General features: G+C 38.5%; 1 long non-coding RNA gene across 1 annotated transcript in view; it reads right to left on the bottom strand.

Moving 5' to 3' along the window:
• The window catches only part of LOC112580643, a 256,262-nt gene that overhangs the window by 131,880 nt on the left and 108,767 nt on the right, over positions 1 to 15,615 (bottom strand). The window lies entirely within an intron of this gene.

Below are 15,615 nucleotides of genomic sequence, written 5' to 3'. Positions count from 1 at the left end.
AGTGCTACTATAACAGGGAGTACCGAGAGCTATCTCTTACTGAGCACTCAGGATTTGCTGTGCACTGCTTGGAACATCTCATATATTTAGTCCTTTGAGGAACTCTGTGACATTGAAACTATTACTTGCATTATTGTCCATACAGATGAAGAAAATGAATTCAGGCACAGAGAGCGTAAGTGATTCTTTTTCATGGCTGAGTAATATTCCATTGTATCTACAGATGATTTCAATGTATATATTGAAAATAGAATTGACAGAATTTGCTGATGAATTGGAAAATGATATGAAATAGGAGTCCATAATGCCTTGCAAGAGGACTCTAGCTGGAATAAAAGAGTATTTCCCATTTATTGGAGTTGACGGGTAAAGGACTCTTTGGCTAACAAGAATTAAGACTTCTCTTCTTCAACCTTTGTCTAGTTTGAGACGTCTTTGAGACATTTAAAAACAGATGTCAAGTGGCAATTGTATATGCAAGTCCAGGGCTCATGAGAGCTCTGGGCTGGAGCTGCAAAGTGAGATGCCATCAGTCTATGTAAGGAATGTAAAGCCATGGAGGTTGCTGCAGTCTTCTAAGAAGAGCGGAGAGGAAGAAGAAAAGGTCCAGATGAGTTGTAGGAAGACTCTGATGTGGGCTGAGAAGAAGGGACCCAAAAGAAGACAGAAAATGTCCTACAGGTACGCAGAAAACCAGGCTCGTGCCAGGAAAGAATGTTTAAGGAAGGAGGAAGTGAACAGTGCTGTCAATATTATTCATTCCAGTTTGAGGGAAATGCAAAGAGATGAGTGTCTATTGGATTTGGCAACATTCTGTGGAGTGTTATGGTCAGAAGCAGATTCCAGGGCTGCAGAATGAGTGGGTGTAGTATAGACAATCCCTCCAGCTGAGAAAAATCATGTGTTTCTGGTGTAGATTTTTCTACAGCCTCTAAGCTCTAGAAACCATTTTTCCTAGTAATAAATGTAGATAGTTGGTTCACATTGGAAAATGAAGAACATCAGCCAAATTGCAAACAACATCAATCTGGTTTCCATACAGTAATAACTGAATTAGAAAAATTATTTAAGTTACCAAAAATCAAGAAAAATTTGTTCTTTGGATTGTTTTGACTGGTATGGTATCTGATATAGTACAAAAACAGGACACGTATCAGTCAAGCCTAGTCACGGTGTAGATAGGCATCCAATCATCCTACCAATGTTTCTTTCCTACTGTGTTCTGGGCATTGGGGTAGACATTAGAATTCAAAGATACAGAGGTGAACAAAAAATAAACCCTCCTCACAAGGAGCTAACAGTTTGGAGGGGGGAAAGAAAAAAAAATCCATTACAGGAAATTTAATTTCATATCAGAATCATAATGTAAAATCAAATGCAGCAAAATAACAAGCTAAAAAATATGTTATGACATGCTTTTAATTTGCTATTTGGGCCTATCCCTTGAGATTTTCAAAGCGGTTGTCAATCATTTGAAGTAGGACCATTTCTCTAGCTATTTTGAACAATGAAGTAAATTATGCTAACAGTATGCCCACTGTATTCTAAATAATTGTAGTCTTTGGATAGAGGTATTACGCTATACATAATTATGGCATTTTAGAACATACATTTTCTTGATAGCTAAAAATATATGCGTACAAATCTATATCTTTGCATACCATGATTTACTTAAAACTTCTGAAACAAAAAGAAATTAAAGCACATCAATAAGTGAAAAAATTCTAACACTATTAAGTAGAATAGATTATTTTTAAAATATTACCCAATACCTATCATCTTTATAAACTACAATTTCTTATACATTATCTGTACCATTTCTCATATATGCATGAATTTATGATCTAAATAAGAATTTTAATAAATTAGGTTTCTTTTTAGAAAAATACAATTGTTTCAAAGCATTAGCAGCCATAGCTAAATTCTTCATCAACTACAAATGTGATTTTTTCATCATTCATCTAAAATTACCCATCCTCTTCAGAAAAACGAAGAAACCAGCGTTAGCTGCCCACGTGGGAGGACAGTGTAGTAAAGAGTTTGTGCATTTCTATGAAGCCAAATTTCAGAGGGCAGTTTCTGAAAGGGCAATAAGACAGCTGAAAACAACACAAATGCACATCAACACAGAAACAGAAAAACAAATTATGTCATATCCACACTGAAAAATAATGATTAGCAGTAAAAGAAGCAGGCTATTAATACAGACCATAGTTCTACTGCTACATGGATGAAATCTCAACAACATTGTTGATTGTATGTTTCCATTTCTTAAAGTTCTAGATCAGCTAAAACTAAACACAGTGAAAAAAGTAAGTGGTTGCACATGTTGGCACAGCAGAAAGATTGTGAGGAAATTTCCTGGGGTGATTAAACACTATCTTTTACACAAGTGTGTGCAACTGTCAAAACTCATCAAATTGGAACACTTAAGATCTATACATTTTATTGGATATAAATTACTCATAGATTGTTTTAAATAATAAAAAGTTACTTTTTTAGAAATCTAAAATATAATGTTTGAGTTAGATTAATAAAAGGCAAAATAACCCATACTTTCCTCTTTAGAATCTGTACATAATTATATCTTCTAAAATTCTCTTCTTAAATTTATTACTATTAGTCTTATAAAATAGAAAAGATCAAAATTTACTAAGGATTTAATAAATATCACATCAAGTTTTGGTCTTTCTATTGATGGAAGTGCTTAGTATTCTTTTTCAAAGAGATCAACTGACAATTTGATATTTCTTTTAGGGATGCAAAACTCCCTTACTTGAAAAAAATCTTGCATCAACAATTTTGGAAATAATGACGAGCCCTGTTTCTCATTTTGACTTTTTCCATTCTTTTCATGGAACACTTAACTCAATTAAAGTTGTTGACATGCCATAGTCTCATTTTTAATGCCATGATGCAGTGATTGACCTCTTTTACTCCAGGGTGTTCTTTTATTAATCATGTTTGTATGGTGCATGTTGGCACAAGACTCTGAATGATAGGGCCCTCGTGACTGACTGTTAATTAATTTATTTCACCAGAAACATTTCCTTAATATAGCAGGACATGGAATGTTGAAATAAACACTACGATTTAATGTTTTGAGATGCAGATGTGCTGTGCTCACGACAATTAAATCATAGTTGCTGCTAAGTCACTTCAGTCATGTCCAACTCTGCAACCCCATAGACGCCAGCCCACCAGGCTCCCCCATCCCTGGGATTCTCCAGGCAAGAATACTGGAGTGGGGTGCCATTGCCTTCTCCAATGCATGAAAGTGAAAAGTGAAAGTGAAGTCGCTCAATCGTGTCCGACTCTTAGTGACCCCATGGACTGCAGCCTACCAGGTTTCTCCATCCATGGGATTTCCTAGGCAAGAGTGCTGGAGTGGGGTGCCATTGTCTTCAGCTCTTGTTAAATCATCACATATTAGATATGGGCTTAATACATGAAAGACATGAAGGAAGCTGGATGCCACTGTCAGATGTCCTGTCTGAATGGAGAGTTACAGGACAACATTCTTTCCCATGAAAGTAGCTCTCAAATTGGAAGCAGAAGGCCGTCAGTAAGTAGTACCATTCACTTCAAGTATGATCAAGGAGTTTACACATGTGTTTCTTTTTTTCAAATTATGCATACGGTGTGGTATGTCCAGGAGGGTTATTATAATTTTTTTCATCTGCAAAGGCATTAGCACACCATGAATACAGATTGACCTTTTGTCCCATACCAATTTGCTCACCTGCTCACCAGGACAGCAAGTCAATTGCACAAGTTCCCTGATGGGAAGAGCAGACTTTAGCATGCCTGATATATGCTGCTTAAGTTATAGGTTGCAGAGCTCTGAGAGAAAGCTGAAAAATGAAGTTTGAGCTCTATAAGAGATAAAAAGAAGGATCACTGTCATAGCCCAATTGACTTTGTAAATAATGCTGGACTCCCTAGGGGGGGATTTCTTGTTACTGTTGATTTACATTTTAAAAATCTCTAGAATTTGCTTGCCCCTGAAGCTTTAACCTGAATCATAAATCCTCCCCAATTATAACATTTTAAAAAATTGGCTGTTAGCTAAACAGTAGATCTTGTTACTCAGAACATGGTACTATATCTTTGTATTACTATCAATGTTTTCTCAACTTTGTTAAATTTAAAAATTGTTTTATTTTTTGGAAGGGAAGTGAAGACCTCCTCTCCATGATATCCAGGCAAGAATACTGGAGTGGGTTGCCATTTCATTCTCCAGGGGATCTTCCAGACCCAGGGATTGAACCCACGTCTCCCTCATTGCAGGCGGACGCTTTAACCTCTGAGCCACCAGGGCAGACCCCCTCCATGATATAGGCACTATTAATTCTACATTACACTGCTAATAAGTATGAAAACAAAAATTCATAGAAGCAATCAGAGGAAAGTAAACCTGTAAACAAACATCTTTTTTTTTTCTCCTCAAACAAGATGTTTCTATCACCTTACTGAATTGGATCAAAAAACAAAAACAGTTCAACCTATCCTATATTTCAGGTCTAGTTTATTACACCATTGCTATAGCAATACAATGTATTATATTACATATTATTGTTTGCACATGGAACAGCAGTCTTACTAGTTGTAAAGCAATATCTCATTTCTGTGGACAAGGTCAAGATCAATGACATGACGCAGAAAAAATAATTTTTCTAAATATTTGAAGGACTTTCTAAAAATACTACAATAATACAGAAAGAAAAGAAACTTAAAGATGCATCAACTATCTTCCAGGGATGAAGTTGAATATGAGGAAAAAATAAATTTATTTCACAAAAGAAGAAAATCTTAGTAGATGCCACCCACAAAGAGAATCTCTTCTGTTCCAAGGATCATGGATGACAATATATATACACACAGAGAGAAGTCCTGGCTTTACCTTTGATAAACTCTGAAGAAACTTGAAAAGATAAAATATGCAACACTAAAAGTTAAGAAAACTTGGGGAGGTATTTAGAATGGGAGAAATAGTATGGTAAAAGGCAATATTATGTGTCTTTTTTAGAGAAATATAGATGAAGTAAAAGACTGCTGTCTTTTCTTATAGTGGATATCATAGAAGCGATGAGCCTTCAAGAAAATAGGAATATAAATTAGGACACGAAGAAGGCAAAGCAGGCAGGAAGGAGAGCAAAAATTATTAGATGAGGGAATAAGCATTCATTGTGAAAGTTTTTTGTGAATGCTAAAAAGGTTTATGTAAAGTTGAAAGTCCATGATTATTGAACCTACAAGTGATGATGGCAAAGAAGAGCAGTGTGAATTGAGAAGAACTGAGTTGAGGAGCATCTGAATAGGTAAGGTAGGACCAAACACACAAGGAAAGACAGATACATATGATTATAAATCGTCACAGAGCATTAGGAAATGTTTGTAGAGTCTAAGCAGGAAGAAAAATCATAAGAACAAAGCTTCAGTTATAGTCACCTATCAGCTGTGTAGGCTTCCCCCGTGGCTCAAGGGTAAAGAATCCACCTGCAATGCAGGAGCCTCAGGAGACGTGGGTTCAATTCCTGGGTTGGGAAGATTCCCTGAGGAGTGCATGGCAACCCACTCCAGTGTTCTTGCCTGGAGAATCCTATGAACAGAGGAGCCTGGCAGGCTACAGTCCATAGGGTCACCAACAGCTGGGCACAACTGAAGTGACTTAGCATGCATGCATTAGCTGTGTACAAGACAGACTGTAGTGAGTGTGCGTTGGAGGCAGAGAGATCAGTTGTGAGGCTACTGCAGCGTTTGTCTGTGAAATAAGCACCTGGAATATTCTGGCTCAGTTCAAATTCATTGAGCACCAAGTGTGATCTAAGCACTGCACTGAGTTCTAGGAGTAGAAGGATGGCAGCAATAGTGCTACGGAGGACCTCTTAGAATGAACACAGTTCTCCTGTAAGAAGGTTGTGAATTTGTTGCTATGGAAGTAAGAGGAGAGGCACTTAGCTCACCCTATATAGGAAAAGGAAGATCTCTAGTGAAGTTTATGCTTGAACTTAGTCTTGAAAGTTGAGTGAGTTACTAATGGCTAGAAGGAAGGGTCAGTTTGGAGGAGGAAAACTGCAATCTAATAAGAGAACAAAGGCAGGCTTTTGAGAACCATATTATGGTTCCATAATATAGTTCTTGGTATCAATTTAATAGGTGAAAGAATACCATTCTAATTGTAAGAGCACTATGGTCAGCTTTGTGTCTTAGAAGTATCCTTCTATGGCATAAATGAGGCAAAGCGAAACCAGAAAGAAGAAGCCTAGTTAGGACTGATGAGGAAAGAGCTTTGACTTTTGCATCAACAGCAGTAGTGAGAAGGAGGAGACTCTAGAAATATTTGAGAGATGAAATGCAAAGGACTTTGGAATTGTCTGAATAGGAAAAGTAAAGAAGGAAATATTAGAATGATTACTGACTTTCTGTCTGTGACAGCTGGCTCAGGGGGTGGTGTGTCAGTAATTGTCATTCAGAATTTGAGAGGATGATTCAAGAACAAGGTTCATCTGAGGTGCCTGTGAAACAAATCGATAAATAGAGCAGATTATAAATCTGAACACCAGTGGCATGATCAAAACAATATGTAAGTTTGGGAATCATAAGCACTTGAGCTATTATAGGATTTGATCCCTGGGTCAGGAAGATCCCCTGAAGAAGGGATTGACTACTAACTCCAGTATTCTGGCCTGGAGAATTTCATGAACAGAGGAGCCTCTCCAACTACAGTCTATAGGGTCACAAAGAGTCAGACACGACTGAGCAAATTCATTTTGAAGCTATTATAAAATGATGAGTGAGAATGAGACTTCTAAGGAAAACAATGTAACCTGAGATCAGTGGGAAGAAGGCAGCATCAGCACTTAAGAAGAAAAAGGAAATAAGGAAGGAGACAGAGAAGCAACTGGGAAAGTAATTGCAGGAAGAAAATTGGTAGGAAGGGATTAGATAGAAGCCAAAGAAGTAGAGAGGATCTAGGAGACTAGCAAAGAGAAATCTTGCTGCACCTGAGGTAAGGAAGTGGTGACTGATGTGATTCAGAGGTGATCTTGAACATTTCAGTTATAATTCCTCACAAGGACTTGCATTCAGGGAGCTGGGACAAATATGCCAACACTGATAGAAAAAAAAAACATTTGAGGTAGATGAGCCTAAGAGACATTTTATCAGTGTGAGTTTTTTGCCAGTCCTCATTTGCCAGGCTGCCAATCGATATGGGTCTACAAAACACTGTATCGCTTTCGACTCAATTGCATTAAAACTCAACTCGGTCCCTATGTTCAAGGGCTGTTAGACTCAATCAAGAAACTCTTAACAGTTGGTAGACTTCACAAATCAGAAGGAACAAGACAATTTCCACGAAGGACTGTGATTCTTATAGTGGTTTCCTTTCCTCACTTTATAATGGTACCATTAGTTAGAATTCCAGACACTACATAAAGGGAAACCATTCAGTCAGGCTGACATTTATAAGGCTAACCAAATGGCTGTGAGATATAGTAAATAACAGTAGTACCTGAAACAAGTTGGGGGAAAAAAAATTGTAAAATACACCCACATTGTATCCTAAAAAGCCAACAAGGAAGGTTTTTCTCAACAGTGAGACAGATTTGGAGAAAGGTAATTATGCAGGCAATTCGATGCCTACTGAAGTGTTAGTTCTGATGCCCCGCCCCCCTCCCTGCCACGTGTAAGGCATTTGAAAGCAAAGGGAGCTTAAATCAGGGACAGTTTCAACATATGCTCCCCTCCTTCCGCTCTCGACAGCATGAAAGCCACTCGGCCACACTTTCTCACATTTTGCAAAGGTGAGAGGATGCGGATATGTTTGAAAGAGTCCTACTGAAGGGGAATATGGGAGGCAGGAGAGTGCGGTACCACTGAAGACGCTGCCCTCGGCTTCACCTTTCTCTTCGGCAAGTTTCAAATATAAGGGAAAGGAAGCACCGCGTGTGCATGATTCATATGGGAACCTCCTGGTCGCCTTATGTGGCTCATAAAATATTCTAAAGATATCTCTAGGGCATAGACCCTTTTTTTTTTTTTTTTTTTTTCTCCTTTAAATTGCAGCTAGATCTCAAGATCCATAAAACTAAACAGATTCATGGAAAGTGAAGAAACACTGAATAAAACAAAAAGGAATACCCTCAAAATCAGTATGAAATTTACTCTGTGGCATGATATTTTTAAAACAAAAGAATAAAACAACTTTATATTGATCTTCTCTAGTTCTTTTGTGTCTGGCCATCAGGAAAACCAAACACAAGAAGTGTTAAGTAGACTACACAAACCACTTTATTCTGCAGAGTTCAGGGGTGCACGATGTTCAGTCACTTGAAAATAATACTTTGTACCTCAATAGCATCTTTAGTTCAAGGGTCATGGGGTATTTACAAACATGAAATACTTCTACAAAACTCAGTGACTCTGCCCACACTGTAGGCTGGCAATCTTCACAGAGATTTAGCAGCAGCATGCCCCACTGCATTGCAAGTTACTTATGGAGGCAGAAATAAATCCCAAGACCTTCTGCTGCCTGCTCTCTGCTCAAAACATGATATGACATTTCTGCCCTCACTTTGAATCACTGGTTCTTCAAATATTAGGAGAAGATGTAGCCACAAAGATAAGAAATTTGTGAAAGAAAAATGTTTAAGCTGAAGACAAAAATACCGAAACTATTAAATGATGACCAAACTCTTCCCATTCAAAATATGACTCCAGGGTTAGCGTGGCCTCAATTCTAAACTGTGAGACTTTTTCCCCTAGTTTATGCAGGAAACCCACTTTTTATCTCTGTCTTTCTCTTTCACCATGTCTTGCTTACATTTCAATTTTTTAAAACCTTCAAATTAATAATCCCTGGATAGTTCTTTTCCAGAAACATAAAAAAGAAACCTCCAGGAAGTAAATGGCACCTAGCATGCCAGAATAAATGTCAGTAAGTCCATGTACCAGACTGCCTTCTTCCCAAAGAACCCTCACAACTCATACCTTACTTAATTTTAATGCTAAAGAGTCTGGCTATGGCTGTCCTGTTTGAAAGCAGATTGGAAGTCACAAATTAGAAGGAAGGGAGGTAGATGACTAGTGTTAGGCAAAAAAAATTATGAGCAAACTTTCTTCTTTTTTTTTGAAGAATACAAGACAATACATGAAGCAAGCTGGCATATTGGAAAGCATAATGGTTAACTGTATGTGTCAACTTGGCTAGGCTATGGTGTCCAGTTGTTCGGTCAAACGCCAACCTACATGCTGCTGTGAAAGTGTTTTTTTAGATATGATTAACATCTAAAACCAGTAGACTTTGAATAAAGCAGATTACCCTCTATAATCTGAGTGGGCCTGTCCAATTGGTTGAAGGCCATAAGAGAAAACAGTGAGGTCCCCAGGGGAAAAGGGAATTCTACCAGCAGAGAGCCTTCGAACTGAAGCTGAAACATTAGCTTTTCTTTGGGTCTCCTGCCAGTCAGCCTGCTCTGAAGATTTTGGACTTAATCTTAAATGACATTCTTAAAATAAAACTGTTTCTCTCTATATATGTATAGTTTCTCTGGGAAATCATGACTAATACAAAGAGGTCCACATGGAAAGGGCCTGAGCGTGGCCTAAGTCCAACAATCACTGACAATTCAATGGTCTTAAAAAACATTCACAGTACCATGCAGGTTTCACTACTGTTCATACCCACAACTTTTCATGATCCCCAACAAAAGCTCTGTGCCTGTTAAAAAATAACTGCCCCTTTCCCGTCCTCTTAGCCCCAAGTAACCTCTACTCTACTTTCTGTCTCTGTGAATTTGACTACTCTAGGTACCTTATGCAAGTCAAATCATATAATATCTGGGTCTAACATATTTCACCTAAGCAGTCCATTGAAACTGTAGTATCAAAATCTTATTCCTTTCAAGGCTGAATAATATTCCACTGATCTGTACAAATGTTGTTTATCCACTCATTTGTTGATGGATGCTTGGGTCATTTTCAGCTTTTTGCTATTATGAATAACACTACTATGAAATGGGTATACAAATAATTATTTGGGTCTCTGCTTTGAACCATAGGAGTGGAATTTCTAGATTATATAATAGTTCTATGTTTAACCTTCTGAGAAACTTCCAAACTCTTTTCCACAGAATTCACAGACTTTTGAATTTCAGTAAATCAGGAAATAAACAGACACACACACACACTCACATGAATCAACATAGGGCTGTTTTTAATTTTTCCAAAAGTAAAAACCTTAAAAAGATCTATAAATAAAACTTTTCTCTCCCATTACAATGTAAAACAAAGAGTTATAATCAAAGAGGTGGGTAAATATAATCTCAGAATAAAGAATCACACTTTAAAACTTCTCTTTACTGTTCTTATATATATTTTTTTAATATTTTATTTTCTATATTTTAGTTTTGTTTTAGATCACTGAAAATTTTGTTAGGGACTGGCACTGGGCTAAGGGGTGACATTTCTAAACCACTGATCTAACTGAACACAACTCATGTTTTAGATCAGTAAGCAAGGACCAGGAGAGACTGGAACCGGGACTACCACTTGTTGCAGGCTAATTTGGTTTAGCTGCCTACTCCCTCCCCCAACCCCACAATTTCAACCAAATAGCCAGAGACATAGAATGCAAATAGCCACAATAATAATATTAACAATAGGACCTGGATACCCAGTGGCTGCTAAAAGTGATTAAATTAGTTGAGAATTAGCATTGAGAATTGTCCTCTTCTTAATCCTCTGAAACCTGGCAGGCATTCGTCTTCAAAAACTATGCCAAACTATGACATTTCTGTTGAGTCTTCCTCTTGTTTCTTCTGCGTGGTTAGTCCCTTCCACCCACACTGTCAGCGTGACCTCCAGTCACCTGGCCAGAGAGGTGCTACAGAGATGCCCGCTCCCTTTGTCACCAGGCTTGTACCCCTGTCCTCTCCACTCCCACAGCCCCACTCTGATGAAACTGTGGGTAATCCAGCCTTAGAAATTCACCAGCTCTTTCACACCTTTTGATTTGTTCTAACAATCTTGGACCAGAAACCTTCCCTCAAAGGATCAAAGGTACTCAGCGTGTAAAATTATTTATTTCCATGCCTTTTCCAGAAGATGTATTGTTTTCCCAGTTAAAATCACACAGATGTTGTACAGCAGAAAGTAACACAGCATTGTAAATCAACTATACTCTAATTAAAAAAAATTTTGAGTAATTTACAGATCATTTAAAAAATTACACAGATATGATTTGAACATTCCTCTGTTCCTTGCGTTTTAGATTTTAAATGTTATCCTAAGCCATAAAGAGAAAATCTTAATAACTGGGAAGTTATAGCTAAAATCTACAAGTGCTTGCCCCTCAAAATCACCCAGGAAGTTTTCTATATTAAATAATCCAGGAATACATGCCAGACCTCTGAGTGAGAATCTCTGAGGGAGTGGCTCGGGAACTTGAATATTATAAAAGAACTCCAAGTGATTTTGATATGCCAGAAGATTTGGAAATCTGTAGTCTAACAAAGTGACCCAAAAAAGGTGCATACAGAGATCTGCAAAAAATGACAGATGTAATTTACTATTAAATTGCTTCTCTTGGTTGGAAATACGATAAAATATCCCCCTGCAATTCCTAGTGTATACATAAATGGATTAAATTGGTTAATGAATTTATCTGATATGCCACCTTTGCAAAGTTTCCCATTGAGTGATTGATGGCTGAGCAGAACTGAATTCCTAAGGGGAAAACAGTGACTTACACAAGCTTCAGAAAATGAGACCATTGGTTAACTGTTTAAAGTCATTTATTAAAAGACTATGTCAGGTGAGGTATTTACTGGAGTCCAAATTTATGCCCGTGCTAAGCTGTTTCAGTTGTTTTCGACTCTGTGCAACCCTGTGGAGGGTTGTCCATGGGATTCTCCAGGCAAGTAAACTGGAGTAGTTTGTCATTTCCTTCTCCAGGAGATCTTCCCAACCCAGGGATCAAACCTGCATCTCTTATGTCTACCTACATTGGCTGGCGGGTCCTTTACCACTAGCACCACCTGAGTGTGTATACACACACACACACAACCAATGGAGAGGCGTTGCTCCCATGAAGGGTGGAATATTGGCAACTGAGGGCATTGCAGAGCCAGTTCAATACCTCATGCAATTTTGGGGAGGTAGCTCTGCATGGGTCTTGCACATTTTTGCATGTCTTCTGAGCAGAGGTATCAATGGCTTTTGTTCTGGACTATCAAGGATGCTTGTATAGTGAATACCCTTTGAAGACTGAGAGAAGATATCCATCTGGGGCATAGGACAGGTTTGTTTCCTGAACAAAATAATAGACAATACCTCTCCCGAAGGCAAAAGTTGGGCAGCTCTGCTTACCCCCCTTTATAATATTAAGGTTTTGTTAAACTCAGGGTTCCTCAGCCATGACACACCCCCACTGTGTTCAGAGCTTTCCCAGGTTTCACCCCTGTGGAACTGATGGACGAAGGAACCAATGCAAAGATGAGGCTCAGGCCACCTGCTGTGCTGAGTGGTAAAGACCTGTGTCTCTAACAAGAGGCTGCGTCTTCTGCCAGCATCCATGAAGCTGTGGCAGGCTAACTTTTTAACTTGCAATTAAAGTCTCTGACTCTTCACAGTTCTTGACAGATTCTTGCATATCTAAGTTTTGCTTTATAACTGATAGCATATTTCTATGCCCTTCCTGCCATTTCTGGTTCCTGTTGCTGGCTTTCAATAAAGAATTCTCATTCTATCTCCATTTTAAAACCAGAATTTTCTATACAACGTGAGAGCAGAAACTTCAAACAAAATGACTGAGCTAGTTTTTGACTGAATACAGGCATGTCCTATGGCAGTGGACTCTGCATCAGTAACCCTGAGAAAAACCCTAGTGCTGTTCTTTACTGCATAAAAGTGAGATGGTTGGATTTTTTGGCTTTTGTATGACATTTATGGTTCTCTGCTGAAGGTAGAGAGCCAAAGTTGCTTCATATAGGTTATATAGAATTCTCTATCCCCAGATACAGAGTGGTCATTTTAAATATAAAAGCTTTGACCAGTGCTTCACACCAGCAGCAGAAGCAGGGTGGCTCTTTAAAGTATAAAGGGTATTAGGTAGCTAAGGGCTCGGTCGAAATATTTCAAGCTTAAAATAGCTCCACATGGGACCTAAATCATCCTGGCAGCTTTGCTTCACAGAGATGAAATCCACAACCATTTTCCCCCTTATTTTCCACATCATCTCAATGAAAAGCAAAGAAGCAAATATTATTTTCGTGCTGAAAAAACTGATTGACAAAGTGGTAATCTACTTGCTATTTCATGTATCATTGGCTAAGCTAAAGTTTCCTTCGATTGTTTGAAACTGTTGTTCCAGTAGTTTGAAAGCTACTTATTTTAATGCTAAAGGGGAAAAAAAAGATTATATATAGCTTCCAAATCTTTAGTCTAGAGACCAGATGCAAAACCTGACAGATGGGAGTTCTACCTGCCATTGAGAAATAAAGATTGTTTTCTCTTCACAAATCTACAGGGCATATTTTTTCTAGAGCTAGAAGTGAAAAATCCATAAAGAATAGATTGGTCAAAAGTTAATTTTGATCCCTTGGGGAATTGTTTAATTAACAGAACAATTCAGCATTGAACCCACAAGAACGTGCAGAGTGTGTGCACTGAGCCGGCACTGTTAGACGCAGGGGAATCGGTTCTGAAGACTCAGGGCTGCCTGGCACCAAGGTGGTGAAGTTTACTAATGCAGTTAGCCAGGCAGGTGATGGATACGTGGTGCATATTCCACAGGAAGAAATAGCAGTTTTCAAAAGTTATAAGCCTGGGAATCTAAACAGATGATAATGTTTGTTTTGAAAATGATGGAGAAATTTGACTTCAGGATTTACTGTATCAAGTGGAAGTCATACATTTAAAGTCTTACATATTTAGCTTATCAAGTTAGAGAATTGACTATGCATAATGCATAGCCAAAGATTGATTTTGATCCAATCACAATACCAGTGATGGGAGTATAAATAAACACATCTTGTTTTTTGTTTTTTTTAAGACAGGTCATCTTGTGCTAAGTAGAAAATGTCAAAGATATTAACTGTATTTTTAGTACACACATTCATTAAGTCTAGTGTGGATAAAAATGTATTTTTAACAGACTCTTAGCATGTTTTATATATAGGATTGTATAAACTTGTGTCTGAGACTTGTCAGTAAATCAATCAATCCCACAACTCCAGGAAGGTACCACACCAACACGTCAAATTATTGTTATTAAGTATATAAATTAGGATTTCAGTTGGATATAATATATTTATACAGATTATTTTGTGAAGAAAAATAGTCCTAAAATGACTTTTCTCCCATTTTAAAATATTCTGCTTGAACTAGTGAAGAACAGATAGTCCAAGACTTATTGACTTATTCTGTGGGTAATAAATCTCTATTCAGAGATATATAAAGCCTTGATTCAGACAGAATCTCTGACTAAAGCTCATGTCTGGGAATAATAGTGAGGGAGCTAAGACTTGAAAGCTGACTTCCAACCTTCTTTCTCTTTGTCCGTCTCCTTCTTTATGCCCGTGTCAACTCAGGAACTAAACATTCAAAGACAGGCCCTCCCACAGTACAATCACACAGTGTGCCCAGGCACCTCGGCATGCCATCCAGGCACTGCCCTTCATTCTGAACACACCCTCAGCCTCCTGCACATAACACTGGTTATTCCTATGGACTGTAAATCATGCCTCATGGTTTTGTCCTGCCATAAGACCTTAGGGGGTGAGACTTCAAACTGGGACAGCTCAGTCATTGGCTAAATGCTGCCCCAAGGGATATGAACTCCAAGGCATTTCTATCTCCTTGCTGGTTATGGGAGAATTGTGTTCCCCATCACCCCCCGCAAAAAAATCATATTCTTATTGAAGCCCTAGCCCCCAATGTGAAGATATTTGGTAAAGGGGCCTTTGCCACAGATTTAGGTTTGGATGAAGCTGTATGGGATCTTTATTACTGGATTAATAAAAAGAGGCCAAAGAACTTGCTCTCCCCCACCCCCATCTGGCACCATGTGAGGATACAGGGAGAAAAGACAGACATCTGCAAGCCAGGAAGAAAGTTCTCACCAGAAAACAACCATGCTAAGCCTTGATCTTGAACTTCTAGCCTCAAGAACTGTGAGCAAATAAGGTTCCACTGTTACTGCCAATCAGGCTAAGGTATTCTGTTATGGCCTCATGAGTTGAGTAACAGAGTACTACACACAGCAAAGTGGGGCAAGTACCTAAAAGCAGGCACCTGATGGAATTGCAGGTACAGGTCATGAGAAGCAAAAGACATGGACTCCAAGGGTGGGGGCAGACAAGAAGAATCGGTAAAAAGCATCCAAGATGATCTAGGCAGAACCCAGGTAGAGTCCTCCTCCAAGAGTTAAGAAGCAGGAGGAACTGGATGGGAAGCAAGAATTCTGACTGATTACCCAGACACCTTGCTTACAGTTTGCTTTTCAATGCAGCAGGGAGGCAGAGTAGCCACTACTTCGACTTTAAGAAACACAGTGAAGTGGAGAGCCCACTGTACAGTGGTAATAGAAATCTAGAATATAATGTAGTACAG

The sequence above is a fragment of the Bubalus bubalis genome, chromosome 19 (assembly GCF_019923935.1).
Source record: "Bubalus bubalis isolate 160015118507 breed Murrah chromosome 19, NDDB_SH_1, whole genome shotgun sequence".
NCBI lineage: Eukaryota > Metazoa > Chordata > Mammalia > Artiodactyla > Bovidae > Bubalus > Bubalus bubalis.
Note: the sequence above shows the minus strand (reverse complement) of the source record. Positions and strands in the feature narration are given on the sequence as shown.